General features: G+C 45.5%; 1 long non-coding RNA gene across 1 annotated transcript in view; it reads left to right on the top strand.

Moving 5' to 3' along the window:
• Nucleotides 1–12,854: 12,854 nt before the first annotated feature.
• LOC129693346 (uncharacterized) overlaps nt 12,855–15,821 on the top strand; it is a 4,948-nt gene continuing 1,981 nt past the window's right edge. The window contains exons 1-2 of the long non-coding RNA XR_008722867.1: nt 12,855–12,919; nt 13,408–13,595. This is a non-coding gene — a long non-coding RNA (uncharacterized LOC129693346). The remainder of the gene's footprint in view (nt 12,920–13,407; nt 13,596–15,821) is intronic.

Here is a 15,821-nt window from a genome sequence, read left to right as displayed (position 1 = left end):
GTGGGCTGTGGCTCAGAATGAACCATGCCAATTTGACATTTGTCCTGCCCCCAGTACCAGCTTAGCTGGGTCCCCTGCTAAGTGCGAAGAATTTACTACATTTTTCACCAGCAAAGTTAGAACGAATATTTCCCCTCCCATCCGTCACCTAGCTGTCTCATTGGTCTGTTCATCTAAATTAGACTGTTTCCAACCCGTTACTCTACCCTCCCTTGTAAAGCTGGTCTCCACATGAAACCTGCAACCTGCCCCCTCGACGTTTTCCCCTCTGCCCTTCTGAAGGATGTCATTGCAATAGCCGGTCCCAGCATCCTCTCCATCATCAACAGTTCTCTGGCCACTGGCGCTGTTCCAACCTGTTTCAAGCATGCGGTGGTCCAGCCCCTCCTGAAAAAACCGAACCTAGACCCCACCCTGCCTAGCAACTGCAGGCCTATTTCCAAACTGCCTTTCCTTTCAAAAGACTTTGAAACGGTAATTCTAAATCAACTAATGCCTTACCACACCAAAATTCCATCCTGGAATATTTCCAATCATGTGTCAGGGCCCACCACAGCACAGAGTCTGCCTTGTTGAAGGGACACAATGACCTACTTCTTGCCATCGACTGTGCAACCCTGCTCCTTCTCGACCTCAGCGCAGCGTTTGATACAGTGGACCACACCATCCTAATTGACCGTCTCCAGTACGGGGTTGGTGTTGATGTCACTGCCCTGAGCTGGTTCGTTTCCCACCACAAAGATAGGAGTTTCTCTACCAGAATAGGCAACTCTTTCTCTTCCCCAGCTAGCCTTTTCTGCGGGGTTCCACAAGGCTCCATCCTAGGCCCCATTCTCTTCTCTCTGTATATGCTCCCCCTCGGCCAAGTCATTCAAAGGCACGGCATTTCTTTCCACTGCTATGCAGACGACACACAGCTCTATCTCCCGCTGAAACCCAACAACCGATCAAATCTACTCAGCCTCATGCACTGCCTCGAGGATATAAAGTGTTGGATGGCGCAGAACTTCCTCCAACTAAACGAGAGCAAGTCTGAGGTCATCCAACTCGGCCACTCGGACTCCATCAAAACAATAACAGGCAGCCTTGGTAGCCTAACCTCCTTACTCAAACCGCACGTCAAAAGCCTTGGCGTGATATTTGACTCAGCGTTGAAATTTGACAAACAAGTCAATGCTGTGGTAAAAGCTAGCTTCTTCCAGCTTCACACGATAGCTAAAATAAAACAATTCCACCAATTCAACGGCCTTGAAAAAATCGTCCACACATTCATCTCCTCCCGCCTTGATTACTGCAACTCCCTATACACTGGCATCAGCCAATCATCCCTGTCCCACCTGCAATTGGTCCAAAACACCGCAGCGAGACTTTTGTCGGTTGCCCGTAAAAGGGACCACATCGCCCCGATTCTGTCCTCTCTCCACTGGCTCCCAGTGCGGCACAAAATCAACTTCCAGCTCCTCCTATATGTATACAAAGCCCTTAACGGGCTTGTCCCTCCCCGCCCCCCACCCCATATCAAAAATCTTCTAACCCACCATTCTACCTCCAGGTCCCTCAGGTCGGCCGACTTGGGGCTACTGACTATCCCGCGGTCCAGGTTTAAGCTCAGGGGTGACCGCGCTTTTGCGGTTGCAGCACCTAGACTGTGGAACAGCATCCCTCTCCTCATCAGAACTGCCCCCTCCATCGACTCCTTTAAGTCTAGACTTAAAACCTATTTCTACTCCCAAGCGTTTCTTGAGGCCCTCTGAGGGAGCGCTATAAACAGTTTATGTATGTATTGTTCGATCTGTGTACCATTGTACGTAGCACGTTAGTACCTGCACTGTAAAGCACTTTGGTCAACGTGAGTTGTTTTTAAATGTGCTATACAAATAAAATTGACTGACTGACTGACTTGGACAGGTTCATGGACAGGAACGGTTTAGAGGGTTATGGGCCAAATGTGGGCTCATCTACTAGTGTAGATGAGGCATGTTGGTTGAGATGGGCAAGTTGGGCTGTAGGGCCCGTTTCCCCACTGTATGACTTCATTGGTGCATCAGGCTTGACTTGGTGCAAGGAATATCTGAATAATTGTATAGGCAGCATCGCCGGAGAACCTCAATAGGTGACATTTCGGATTGAGTGAAGAGTCTCGACCCAAAATGTCACCTCTCCATGTTCTCCGGAATGCTGCATGATGATTTGAGTATAGGAGCAGGGAGGTTCTACTGCAGTTGTACAGGGTCTTGGTGAGACCACACCTGGAGTATTGCGTACAGTTTTGGTCTCCAAATCTGAGGAAGGACATTATTGCCATAGAGGGAGTGCAGAGACGGTTCACCAGACTGATTCCTGGGATGTCAGGACTGTCTTATGAAGAAAGACTGGATAGACTTGGTTTATACTCTCTAGAATTTAGGAGATTGAGAGGGGATCTTATAGAAACTTACAAAATTCTTAAGGGGTTGGACAGGCTAGATGCAGGAAGATTGTTCCCAATGTTAGGGAAGTCTAGGACAAGGGGTCACAGCTTAAGGATAAAGGGGAAATCCTTTAAAACCGAGATGAGAAGAACTTTTTTCACACAGAGAGTGGTGAATCTCTGGAACTCTCTCCCACAGAGGGTAGTTGAGGCCAGTTCATTGGCTATATTTAAGAGGGAGTTAGATGTGGCCCTTATGGCTAAGGGGATCAGAGGGTATGGAGAGAAGGCAGGTACGGGATACTGAGTTGGATGATCAGCCATGATCATATTGAATGACGGTGCAGGATCGAAGGGCCGAATGGCCTACTCCTGCACCTAATTTCTATGTTTTTATGAGCGTTTGACTGCACTGGGCCGGTGCTCGCTGGAGTTTAGAAGAATGCGGGGAGATCTCATCAAAATGTACTGGATAATGAAAGGCTTGGATAGAGTGGAGAGGATGTTTCTACCAGTGGAAGAGTCTAGGTCTAGAGGTAATAGCCTCAGAATTAAAGAACGTTGTCTTAAGGAGATGAGGGGGGATTTCTTTAGTCAGAGGGCAGTGAGTGTGGATTTCTTTGCCACAGAAGGCAGTGGTGGAGGCCAAGTCAGTGGATATTTTTCAAGCAGAAATATATAGGCTCTTGATTAGTCCGGATATCAGAGGTTATCGGGAGAAGGCAGGAGAATGGGGTTTGGAGGGAGATATACTAGATCGGCCATGGTTGAATGGCGGAGTACACCATGGGCCCTCTGATTTAATTCTGTTCCTATCACTTATGACCCACTGAGTTACTCCTTTTACACATAATATTCTCGAGTGCAGCCTCACCAATGAGTTGGACAAAGTGAGTGCTGTAGTCTTTGTACATGGGGCACTGAAACACGTGAAGCTCCCACTGTCGGTCCCAGCTTAGGTTGGGTGACCAAGTCATGGGTTCCCAGGAGATTTTTAAATTAATGAATGAACACGTTTAAACACTGCTGTCTGTCTGTCTGTCCCTTTTGACTGAACAGAATGATTTATAAATAAACACAACAGTGTTGTTGAATGTCACTGTGGATAACTTCCTGGATCTTCACTTCTGTAACTTGTGTCGCCCCCATGACCAAAGCTTCACAGTTGCCAATCTTTGCAGCCGGGATGAGACCCCTTGCGGAGGGCGGGACAATGGGATCGCCGTGAGGGGGGGAGGAGAAGGGAAAGGGGACGGAGGGGATGGGGAAGGGAAGGGATTATGGCTGAGGGGTGGGAAGGGAGGAGGGTGGAGAAGCGGAGAGGGGTGGTGGGGGAAGAGAGGTGAGAAAGGAGGGGAGGGAGAAGGGGAGAGGTTTAGGGGAGGGGGACAAGATGGGATACATCGATAAATAGACAATAGGTGCAGGAGGAGGCCATTTGGCCCTTCGATCCAGGACCACCATTCAATGTGATCATGGCTGATCATCCACAATCAGGTCCCCGTTCCTGCTTTCTCCCCATATCACTTGATTCCACCAGCACTAAGAGCTCCATCTAACTCTCTTTTGAACGCATCCAGTGATTCGGCCTCCACTGCCAACTGAGGCAGAGAATTCCACAAATCGGTCACGGTGGCGCAGCGGTAGAGTTGCTGCCTTACAGCGAATTCAGCGCCGGAGACCCGGGTTCGATCCCGACTACGGGCGCTGTCTGTATGGAGTTGGCACGTTCCCCCCCTGACCTGCGTGGGTTTTCTCCGAGATATTCGGTTTCCCCCCACACTACAAAGACGTGGACTCGATGGGCCGAATGGCCTAATTCTACTCCTATAACTTGCGAGCATCTCTGAAGGGAAAGGAACAGCTGTAGCGTAGAGGAGAGTGAAGTAGGTGGGGGGAGTAAGGAGGGGTACAATGAGAAGGGGAAGATCACCCTAAACTCGAGCGTGAGATCTCGAGGCTGCTTTCTGCTCGTTCCTTCTCTCCCCGTCCCATCTCCTCCCCACTCCCTCCCACCATCCATATAACCATATAACAATTACAGCACGGAAACAGCCCATCTCGACCCTTCTAGTCCGTGCCGAACACATAATCTCCCCTAGTCCCATATACCTACGCTCAGACCATAACCCTCCATTCCCTTCCCGTCCATATAACTATCCAATTTATTTTTAAATGATAAAAACGAACCTGCCTCCACCACCTTCACTGGAAGCTCATTCCACACAGCTACCACTCTCCGTCTCCCCTCAACACCCCCCCCCCATCTCCCCTCCCCATTCCCCCCCCCCCCCCCCCCCCCCCCCCCCCCCCCTCCCTCTCCCTACTTCTCCCCCTACCCACCATTGGCGTCCCGCTAGTTTTACTATTCGTGTCCCATATTTCTCATCTCTTCCACAGTCAACAATGGACTATTGTGGGCTCCATTTTTCATTGGACATCTGGACATTCAACACGATAGTCCCCACCAGGCTGGCCGGGAAGCTACTGGAATTGGGGCTCAACACCTCCCTGTGTGCCTGGGTCCTGGACTTTCTCACCGCCAGGCCCCAGGTAGTCAAGATGGGAGGGAATACATCAAAGTCCCTCACCCTGAGCACAGGATCGCCCCAGGGTTGCGTCCTCAGCCCCCTATTGTACTCCCTGTACACACATGACTGTGTGGCTAGGTTCAGCTCCAATTCAATAATTAAGTTTGCTGATGACACTGTGGTGGTGGGCCTGATCTCAGACAACGATGAGAAGGCCTACCGGGAAGAGGTGGCTGATCTAGCACTCTGGTGCCAGGATAACAGCCTCCTCTTGAACATCAAAAAAACAAAGGAGCTGATCGTGGACTTTAGGAGGGCACATCATCCGAGGACGTACACTCCATTGAGGATAAATGGGGATCCTGTGGATAGGGTGAACTGTGTTAAATATCTGGGAGTCCACATCTCTGAGGATATGACATGGGCATCACACGCCTCAGCACTCGTGAGTAAGGCAAGGCAGCGCCTTTACCACCTCAGGCAATTGAGGAAATTCAGAGTGTCTCTGAGGATCCTCCAGTGCTTCTACGCAGCGGCGGTGGAAAGCATCTTGTCCGGGAACATTACCATCTGGTTTGGGAATTGCTCTGCCCAGGACAAGAAGGCTCTGCAGAGAGTAGTGCGTTCGGCCGAACGCACTATGGGAACTTCACTCACCCCCCTGCAGGAACTATACAACAGGAGGTGCAACTCCAGAGCAAATAAAATCATGGGAGACCCCTTCCACCCCTGCAACGGACTGTTCCAGCTGCTACGGTCAGGCAAACGCCTCCGTTGCCATGCGGTGAGAACGGAGAGGTTGAGAAGGAGTTTCTTCCCAGAGGCAATTCGGACTGTAAACGCCTATCTCACCAGGGACTAATTCTACTGAACGTTTTCCTTCCATTATTTATTATGTAAAAGAATATGTGTGTTATGATTGTGTTTATAATTTGTTTGGTTGTTTTGTTGTTTGGCTTTTGCACAAAAGTCCGCGAGCATTGCCACTTTCATTTCACTGCACATCTCGTATGTGTATGTGACAAATAAACTTGACTCGACTCGACTTGACTTGACCAACGTTGCGCATAGCTGTAACATAGTCGAACTCATACTCAATGGTTTCACTTAAGAAAGCAGGCATGCCGATTACCTTTACCCTACTCTCTCCAACTGTATGGGCAGTTGCAGGCACAATTAAGACCAGTACAGTGGCGGAGCTGCTGTCTCGCAGCTCCAGAGCACCGGGTTCGCTCCTGACCTGGCTGTGTGGCTGTGTGTTGTTTCCCCGCCCCCGCCCGCCCCCGCGACAGCGTGTGTTACCTCCTGGTGCTCCGGTTTGCATGCGATCATAATGACATGCGGGCTTCGGGTTAATTGGCCACTCTAAATTGCCCGGCAATTGAAGTGTAAGTGTGATAACATAGAATGGTTGAGATGGTTGGCATGGACTCGGTGGACCGAAGGCTCAGTTTCAATGCTGGGTAACTTGGGCCGAGGGGCTTGTTTCCAAATTGTATGACTCTGTGAAACTGAGTCCAATGTGCCAATGTTCCTCTCTAAGACCCCACGAACTTTCGCACTCGTCTGCAAAAAGATTAGTCAGATCATCTACATAAACATCCAAGGAATTTTATATCCACAAACAAATACTGGTGGCATTCTACAGACTTCCAGTCAAATACATAAGCCATATATTACTGCTTATAGAAACATATAAAATTATAAAAGGACTGGACAAGCTAGATGCGGCAAAAATGTCCACAATGTTGGGCGAGTCCAGATCCAGGGGCCACAGTCTTAGAATAAAGGGGAGGTCATTTAAAATTGAGGTGAGAAAACACTTTTTCACCCAGAGAGTTGTGATTTTGTGGAATTCCCTGCCACAGAGGGCAGTGGAGGCCAAGTCACTGGATGGATTTAAGCGAGAGTTAGATAGAGCTCTAGGGGCTAGTGGAGTCAAGGGATGTGTGTTGTTTACTAGAATTTTACTAGAATGTTGCCTGGGTTTCAGCAACTAAGTTACAGAGAAAGGTTGAACAGGTTAGGGCTTTATTCTTTGGAGCGCAGAAGGTTAAGGGGGGACTTGATAGAGGTTTTTAAAATGATGAGAGGGATAGACAGAGTTGACGTGGAAAAGCTTTTCCCACTGAGAGTAGGGAAGATTCAAACAAGGGGGCATGACATGAGAATTAAGGGACTGGAGTTTAGGGGTAACATGAGGGGGAACTTCTTTACTCAGAGAGTGGTAGCTGTGTGGAATGAGCTTCCAGTGAAGGTGGTGGAGGCAGGTTCGTTTTTATCATTTAAAAATAAATTGGATAGTTATATGGATGGGAAGGGATTGGAGGGTTATGGTCTCAGCGCAGGTATATGGGACTAGGGGAGATTATGTGTTCGGCACGGACTAGAAGGGTCGAGATGGCCTGTTTCCGTGCTGTAATTGTTATATGGTTATATGGTTATATGATATGGGGAGAAGGCAGGCACGGGATACTGAGTTGGATGATCAGCCATGATCACAATGAATGGAGGTGCTGGCTCGAAGGGCCGAATGGCCTCCTCCTGCACCTATTTTCTATGTTTCTATGTTGCTATGAATACTGGACACCATAGCACCCGTTTTGGCCGCCGCAGATACCATGGTCAGAATTAGGACATTTTTGAGTCTTCTATTCACCCAATTACTATAAAGCCAGCATGAGCACCCTTGGTCATCTTACGGTGAAAAGCAGCACATTTTATGTTTCATGGTGTTAACTACATTCATCATAAGAAGGAATGGCCATTTTATCACATTCTGCAATTCCTCCCTGAATTTCCTCTGAGAGACTGCATATATAAAAGTGTTTGTACAAGAACTCATGCATTTCAACATATAGCCGGATAATTCCACAATGGTGAAAGAGTCGCTGTAAGTGGCCTGTAAAAATTGAGTATCGGTAAATTGAACCTGTACGTAACATATTAGATTTACCGCCCAGAACAATATAAAACTTCCAGATATGGCGAGCAGCAAAATTATCGATCTCCTTCGATTCTCCATTTCGGGATCAGTCTGATTCTTGTCGCCATTCTTTCCGCGGAGACCGCTCCGCACTCTATTCGCCAGTACGATGTGTCTGATAGTTAAGGAGTTGAGCATCAAAATCAAAACAAATGGTGCAAATGGGGTTAGGACGGTCTCCAACCACAAAAACGCCATCCATACCGGTAAAATATAGAAACTGGACTTGACATAGCAAGACCAAGCGACATTTTCAATCACTTCTCTGGGTTCATATATAAAATAACATGGAACATTTTCTAAAAGACTTAGAAAGCACACGACTCCAATTACCACCACTGCAGTTTTTTCAGTGCAATATTTTGTTTGCCACACTTGGTGACAAATAGTTATGAACCGATCAAAGGTGAATGCCACAGTTAGCCAGACAGAGCAGTCAACGGAAACAAACAGCAGAGTCAGAATCACTTTACAAACTGAAGTGTGATTGAGGACGGAATGTGAAAAGTAACCATTCACTATCTCATACAGAATGACTTCAAATATCAGGACCATCAGGTCGCCCACCGCCATGGCCATCAGGTACCGAGTGATACATTTGGAGAGACCGCAGTTCCCGCGACCGAGAATGAGGATTGCTGCCAAATTAGCTGAAAAAAGGTAATATAATGATGACTCAATGATTATTGAACAGTTGGCGAAATAATTGCAGGCAATTGGGTACGCAGTGTAAAGCGAATGGTATGTTAGCTTTCATTGCAAAAGGATTTGAGTATAGGAGCAGAGAGGTTCTACTGCAGTTGTACAGGGTCTTGGTGAGACCACACCTGGAGTATTGCGTACAGTTTTGGTCTCCAAATCTGAGGAAGGACATTATTGCCATAGAGGGAGTGCAGAGACGGTTCACCAGACTGATTCCTGGGATGTCAGGACTGTCTTATGAAGAAAGACTGGATAGACTTGGTTTATACTCTCTAGAATTTAGAAGATTGAGAGGGGATCTTATAGAAACTTACAAAATTCTTAAGGGGTTGGACAGGCTAGATGCAGGAAGATTGTTCCCGATGTTAGGGAAGTCCAGGACAAGGGGTCACAGCTTAAGGATAAAGGGGAAATCCTTTAAAACCGAGATGAGAAGAACTTTTTTCACACAGAGAGTGGTGAATCTCTGGAACTCTCTGCCACAGAGGGTAGTTGAGGCCAGTTCATTGGCTATATTTAAGAGGGAGTTAGATGTGGCCCTTGTGGCTAAGGGGATCAGGGGGTATGGAGAGAAGGCAGGTACGGGATACTGAATTGGATGATCAGCCATGATCATATTGAATGGCGGTGCAGGCTCGAAGGGCCGAATGGCCTACTCCTGCACCTAATTTCTATGTTTCTATGTTTCTATGTACTCTTGTACACACACTAGACTCCCCGGTGTCGACCCCGTCTACACTTTGCCTCGGGAGAGCACCAAATATAATGAAGGGCCTTTTAAGAGGATCATTCCTCGTCCTTCCTCTGCCGCGACCAGCAGATTGAAAACCTTGAAAGCACGTACGATCAAATTCAAGGCACATTCGTCCATCTGCTCTCAGGCTACTGCACCATCCAACCATAGTGTTGTACCGAACATCCAACCCACCTTCACACCAAATCGTTGCAGCGTAACGCGTAATATTGTCACCAGGAGGTTACTGAATATTAGTAATTCACTTCATGGATTCCAAATTTAATTCATGGAAAAATAAAACACAAATAGATTTCAAGCGACTTACCAGGAACACCGACCAACGCAAGAATGGTATAGTAAATATTTTCGATCAGTAATATTACCGGCAGCCCCATAATTAGAGAGAAGCACACTTGTGCGAGGGCAGGCGAATGATGTACTTTCATGTTAAAGACGAATTTATATCTGACTGAATCCTCAAATGACACGAACGTAATTTGGCATTGGCTGCAAGCATGTGCAGAAACTAATTAAACAGTCAATTTGTTTCTAATTATCCAGCACGTGATACATAATTGTTGTTTATTTTCCACATCGATATTATTTCAATGGCAGCTACAATGCTCCTAACGTAACAATTTTATGTATAGTTTCATATTTGGTGTTTCATGGAGAAAATGCGCATATTTATGAAGGGCTAGCTGTCACTGACTCTGAACTCCACCTAGAATGCATGTTTAAAATAATTGTTGCACTATGTTCTTTCTCAGACAGTTCAGTGACTCGGGGAGGGAAATAACCGCTGTCAGAACGATACTGAACGTGATTTAGAGATTCAGCTATTCTACCAAATCTACACCTCATTTAATTCTTCCCCGCACATTGTTAAAGTGATTTAAGATACACACACAAATGTGACGTAACTCAGCGGGACAGGCAGCATCTCTGGAGAGAATGAATGGGTGACGTTTCGGGTCGAGACCCTGCTTCAGACTGGTTATTGGAAAGGGGAAGGAGATATATAGACGATGTACTGTATATCGTAATTTTGTACTGTACATCGTGTTGTTACTTGCGAGCTAAGCACCAAGGCAAATTCCTTGTATGTATACATGCCTGGCTAATAAAATGTATTCAATTCAATTCAAGCATGTAGAGAAATGAGGAGCAATTAATGAAAAAATGCATGAAAGTGACGAGTATGAAGGAAACATTGTTAGCTTTGTGTTGGGTGAAAACGAGAAACTGGTCAGTCTTTGGTAGGGGAGGGATGGAGAGGTTACGAAGCTAGAGAAATCAATATACATATCATTGCTACATTGCCCATATTGATTTCTCATATCACCCATCACGTCATCTCCAGAGATGCTGCTGTCCTGCTGAGTTACTCCAGCTGTTTGTATCTATATTCGGTTTAAATCAGCACTTGCAGTTCCTTCCTGCAACGTTTTAAATGACGTGTTATCGCTTAAGCATGTTCCACTGCACACATTGTATCGTGGATTATTTTATTTTGCTCGATAATTTCTGAATTGAACCAGCGTCTGATGCCTTTAACACACTGGAATCGGCGGCAGGATTTAGCGGTGACTAACAATGATCATAAGCCGAACCACAGCCATCGGCTCGGAATCCAGTCCTGCTGGTCTATTAATATACTATTGCAGGGTCTCTACAGTAGGGAGTTCAACATGCTATTCCTAGCTCGCGGATAGCTGTAACAGATGCTAGTGAAAATAGGAAAATCGCGGACTTCACTGGATCTCTGTATTGATGCAATAAGCGGTTTACCAGACTCAATAAAAAGAAATACAAAATCCAAAGACAAAAAGTGCCCCAGTAACACGGCGTGTAAGGCAGCATCTATGGTGAACAATCGATATATTATCTTTCCAGTCGGAACTCGTCTTGGAATAATTTCGGTGGTGGGATACAGAACGGGGGAGAGGGGGTGGGAAAGCTGCATTGGCGGATGAGCGGGACAACTCTGGCGAGTTGCGCCGAAATGAAACTTCTATGATCTCAATGTTTAATATTTGACCTTTATTCTACAACTGTGACCCCTTAAACTGGATTCACCGGCTACCGGTGAATCAAATTCCAGAAAACACGAGTCCAACAATCTCTCTTCATATGACAGACCTACCACCCTAGAAATCAAATAGTTGAACCTTAACCGCTTCATCCACGGCAAGAACACCATGAACGGACAAGGAGGCCAAAACTGCTCACAATATTCAAGGCCTGGTCTTATGGAGGTTGGAAGATTGCAACCTTCACGTGGTCCGCCCTCTTTCGACGAATGCAATCAACCCGGCTTTGAGTGCAAATAGAACAAGTTGTCCTACAACTTTAGACTGTGCACGCCATACGCAAGAAGAAGATGGAGGCTGTAGACAAGGCACTCGTCATAAACGGATACTGTCTTTAAAGGCTAGTAACCATTTGCTACTTTCACCACCTGGTAGACTATGGCAAACCATCAGCGACCGTTACATATGTGACACGGTCACGCTGCACCCCTTCCTTGCCCAATCACCACCCATTCAATTAATAATATTTCTTCCTGTTTTTGCCAAGAAAGAGGATAGCCTCTTTTTTTTCGTCGCTATCCTGGCTGTGCTCTGTGTCTGCTCACCGACACAGATCTGCCCATGTCACCCATAAGATTATGCACCATCTCTGGTTTCATCCTGCTATCCGTCGGCACAGTGGCGCAACTGCCTCATGAGGCGAGAGATCCGGGCTCGATCCTGCCCTCTGGTGCTATCTGTATAATATTTGCACTTTCTCCCTGTGATCGCGTGGGTTTCCCCCAGTTTTCTCACACATATCACAGACGTGCTGATTTTTAGGTTAACTAACCCATCTAAAATTCGCCAACTGTGTAGGGGATGTTTGAGAAAGTGGGATAACACAGAACTAGTATGAACGGGTGATCGATGGTTGGCATTGATTCCATCAATGCATGAATAAATGAATAAATGTCTGAATGAATGAATGAATGAATGAATCAATCAATCAATCATTCATTCAATCATTCATTCATTCATTCAATCATTCAATCATTCATTCATTCATCACTAATTCATTCAATCAATCAATCAATCAATCAATCACTCACTCACTCACTCACTCACTCACTCACTCACTCAATCAATCAATCAATCAATCAATCAATCAATCAATCAATCAATCAATCGATCAATCAATCAACTGGAGTTCTGTTATCTACATTACTAAAACTCAGTTCTTGACCGCTTTTCCCGATCTGTGCTGCGATTTCCGAGAGAACGCCGCCACCTACGGCCGTCATTTTTGGCCGCCTCCCTCAGAGCCCACCTCTGCCGCATGTGTGCCGAGGATTTTTCCCCTCGATAAAATATGAGCGAGATATTAATGTTTTTACGTCATTCCCCATTCTCTCTGCTGCCCCCGCTGGCGGCAGGGGAGGGAGGGGCTATAAAATCCGGAAGCGTCCCGCTTCAACTCACTTTCTTGCCGGCCACGAAGTGAAAGGGTCACGGCTCTCTGAGCTGCAGCTCTGCTCCCAGGTGAGTGCTTTTTCACCCAATTGATGTGTATGTTATTCACCATGCTCTGAGGTTTCTTGGCATTTTGTTGGAAAGAGTTTTTATATTTGTCTACTATGTATATTGTGTTTGAAGTGAATTGAAAATAAAACCCATTTGCATTTGTATATGTGTGTACTATCTACACTGTGTTTGAACTGAATTGAAAATAAACCCATTTGTATATGTGTGTACTATCTACACTGTGTTTGAACTGAATTGAAAATAAAACCATTTGTTATTGTTATAAAGCGTTTTGCCAATTTGTTTCTCTTGGGTTTTAAAATGATTACACCGGTTTCCAGGTAACTAAAGCATGATGTGTATTGTGTTTGAAATGGTGATGTAAATTGCAATGCATGTGTTGCAACGTTTTCAGGCCAGGAATGCGCGAAAGAAGCTTTTTATTTCGACCAGAAACTGTGTTTAAATTTAAAATCGGCTGATTTTATGATTTTGGCGGTTGCAAGATGGCGGCGATGACGTAATTTCCGGCTATCGGCAAGCCGACGGCGATGACGTCGTTTCCGGCCTGTGGCAAGATGACGACGGTGACGTCATTTCCTGTCGGAGGCAAGATGGCGGCGACGACGACATTTCCGGTCGGAGGCAAGATGGCGCTGAAGCGGAGTGCACGAAATGTTGCATAATTCTACTGGTAAGTTTGTTTGTTTGTTTGCTGCAATTCTGTTTCAGGGTTGTGTTTCAGCAAAAGCTGCCATTGTGTTTCAGCCGTTGCAGCATTGTGTTGCACCACTGTGTTGCTGCACCACTGTGTGGCTGCATTATGTTGCACCACTGTGCTGCACTGTGTTGCTGCACCGTGTTGCTGCGCTGTGTTGCACCGCTGTGTTGCTGCGTTGTGTTGCACCTGCATTGTGTTGCTGCATTGTGTTGCAGCATTGTTGTGTTGCACCACTGTGTTGCTGCACTGTGTTGCTGCGTTGTGTTGCTGCGCTGTGTTGCTGCGCTGTGTTGCTGCGCTGGACTACAACACGATTTGAAGATTCGCTCAAATATTCGGCTGCTTTCTCTATGGTAAGTCTGTGTTTGTTGGACGTTATTTAAAAGCAGCATTTAACCAAATCCGTTTCACCAAAAGACTCTACAGCACAATTTGAATATTCGTTTTGCACAGTGTATTTTAGTGGTGTGTGTGAATATATGTGTGTGTATATGTGTGTGTGTGTGAATATTTATGTGTGTGTGGTGTGTGTATGTGTGTGTGTGTGTATTTATGTGTGTGTGTGTGAATATTTATATGTGTGTGTGAATATTTATATGTGTGTCAATATGTGTGTGTGTGTGTGTGTATGTGTGTGAATATATATGTGTGTGTGTGTGTGTATGTGTGTGTGTGATATATGTGTGTGTGTGTGAATATATATATGTGAGTGAATATATATGTGTGTGAATATATATGTGTGATTGCGTGAATGTGTGTGAATAGGGGGTTGCACGTAAGGTCACAAGGTAATAGGACTTAACGCACGGAGCCGCTCAAACCATCTGAAGATATCCGTCACTTCCAGTATATGTTATTAATGCAAGAAACGCGTACTTTCCTATCTGTTAAAAACCGCCAAAATGTTGAATTTGTGCTCTGAAAAAAATTGTGGAAGTTGGGGTAAGTGTGAGAGACATGTACCCAACATTAGAATTCCAAACGTGAAATGAAATGTAGGAAAAGAGAAGCGAGAATTGAAGGGACAACAGCAGCTAAAGTGCTTGGTAAACATTGGCTGTGCAGATATCGTGATTGAAAATATTGGAATTATCGTGTTTGCTCACTGCATTTCATCAACAGTAAGGCATTATTCGTGTTTTTTCTTGATTCCTTTGGTATCTAAAAATTCTCAGAAGTGATAAATCTGGCTGTAAATTTTTCTTCAAGATGCGTTTTCATTTTGTACGTAAAAACCCACTTGTGAACCATGGGCGATTTAAAAAAAAAAATACAGCCAGATTTATCACTTCTGAAACTTTTTAGATGCCAAAGGAATCAAGAAAAAACACAAATAATGCTTTAGTGTTGATGAAATGTAGTGAGCAAACGGCCAATGTTCGCTAAGCACTCTGTTTGTTGTCCCTTCAGCTCTCACTTCTATCTACTGTCATTTCTCCTCACTTTTGGAATTCTGAAGTAGGCTAAATGTCTCACATGCTCATCCCGATTTCCATAATTATTTGCAGCGCAAAAATGGACATTTTCGGCGGGTTTTAACGGATCCGCTACGTTCAGGTTCAGATTCAGATTCAGATTCAACTTTAATTGTCGTTGTCAGTGTACAGTACAGAGACAACGAAAAGCGGTTAGCATCTCCCTGGAAGATGGAGTTGGAAACAATGGTAAGTGCCTACCTGCAGTACATCGCGTGTAATCCATTTGGTGTAGCGTAGCAACAGTACGGGTCATGGGTCGTGACCCGACTGCCGTGAAACCTCCCTGTGTGTGTGTGTGTGTGTGTGTGTGTGTGTGTGTGTGAATATGTGTGTGTGTGTGTGTGTGTGTGTGTGTGTGTGAATATGTGTGTGTGTGAATGTGTGTGTGTGTGTGTGTGTGTGTGTGAGTGAGAATGTGTGTGTGTGTATGTGTGTGTGTGTGTGTGCGAATATTTGTGAGTGTGTGTGTGAATATGTGTGTGTGATTATATGTGTGTGTGTGTGTGTGTGTATATGTGTGTGTGATGTGTGCGTGATATATGTGTGTGTGCATATGTGTGTGAGTGCATGTGAATATATGTGTGTGTGTGTGTGAAATAATATAATATTTCGTAGTTCAGAGCTTATTTGTTAAGTTTAATAGTGTGATGGCTGTCAGGAAGAAGCTGTTCCTCAATGTAGATGTTACAGTTTTCAGTTTACATAAGTCGGACGTGACTCC

Source organism: Leucoraja erinacea, unplaced genomic scaffold, assembly GCF_028641065.1.
Source record: "Leucoraja erinacea ecotype New England unplaced genomic scaffold, Leri_hhj_1 Leri_266S, whole genome shotgun sequence".
NCBI classification, from domain to species: Eukaryota; Metazoa; Chordata; class Chondrichthyes; order Rajiformes; family Rajidae; genus Leucoraja; species Leucoraja erinaceus.
Note: the sequence above shows the minus strand (reverse complement) of the source record. Positions and strands in the feature narration are given on the sequence as shown.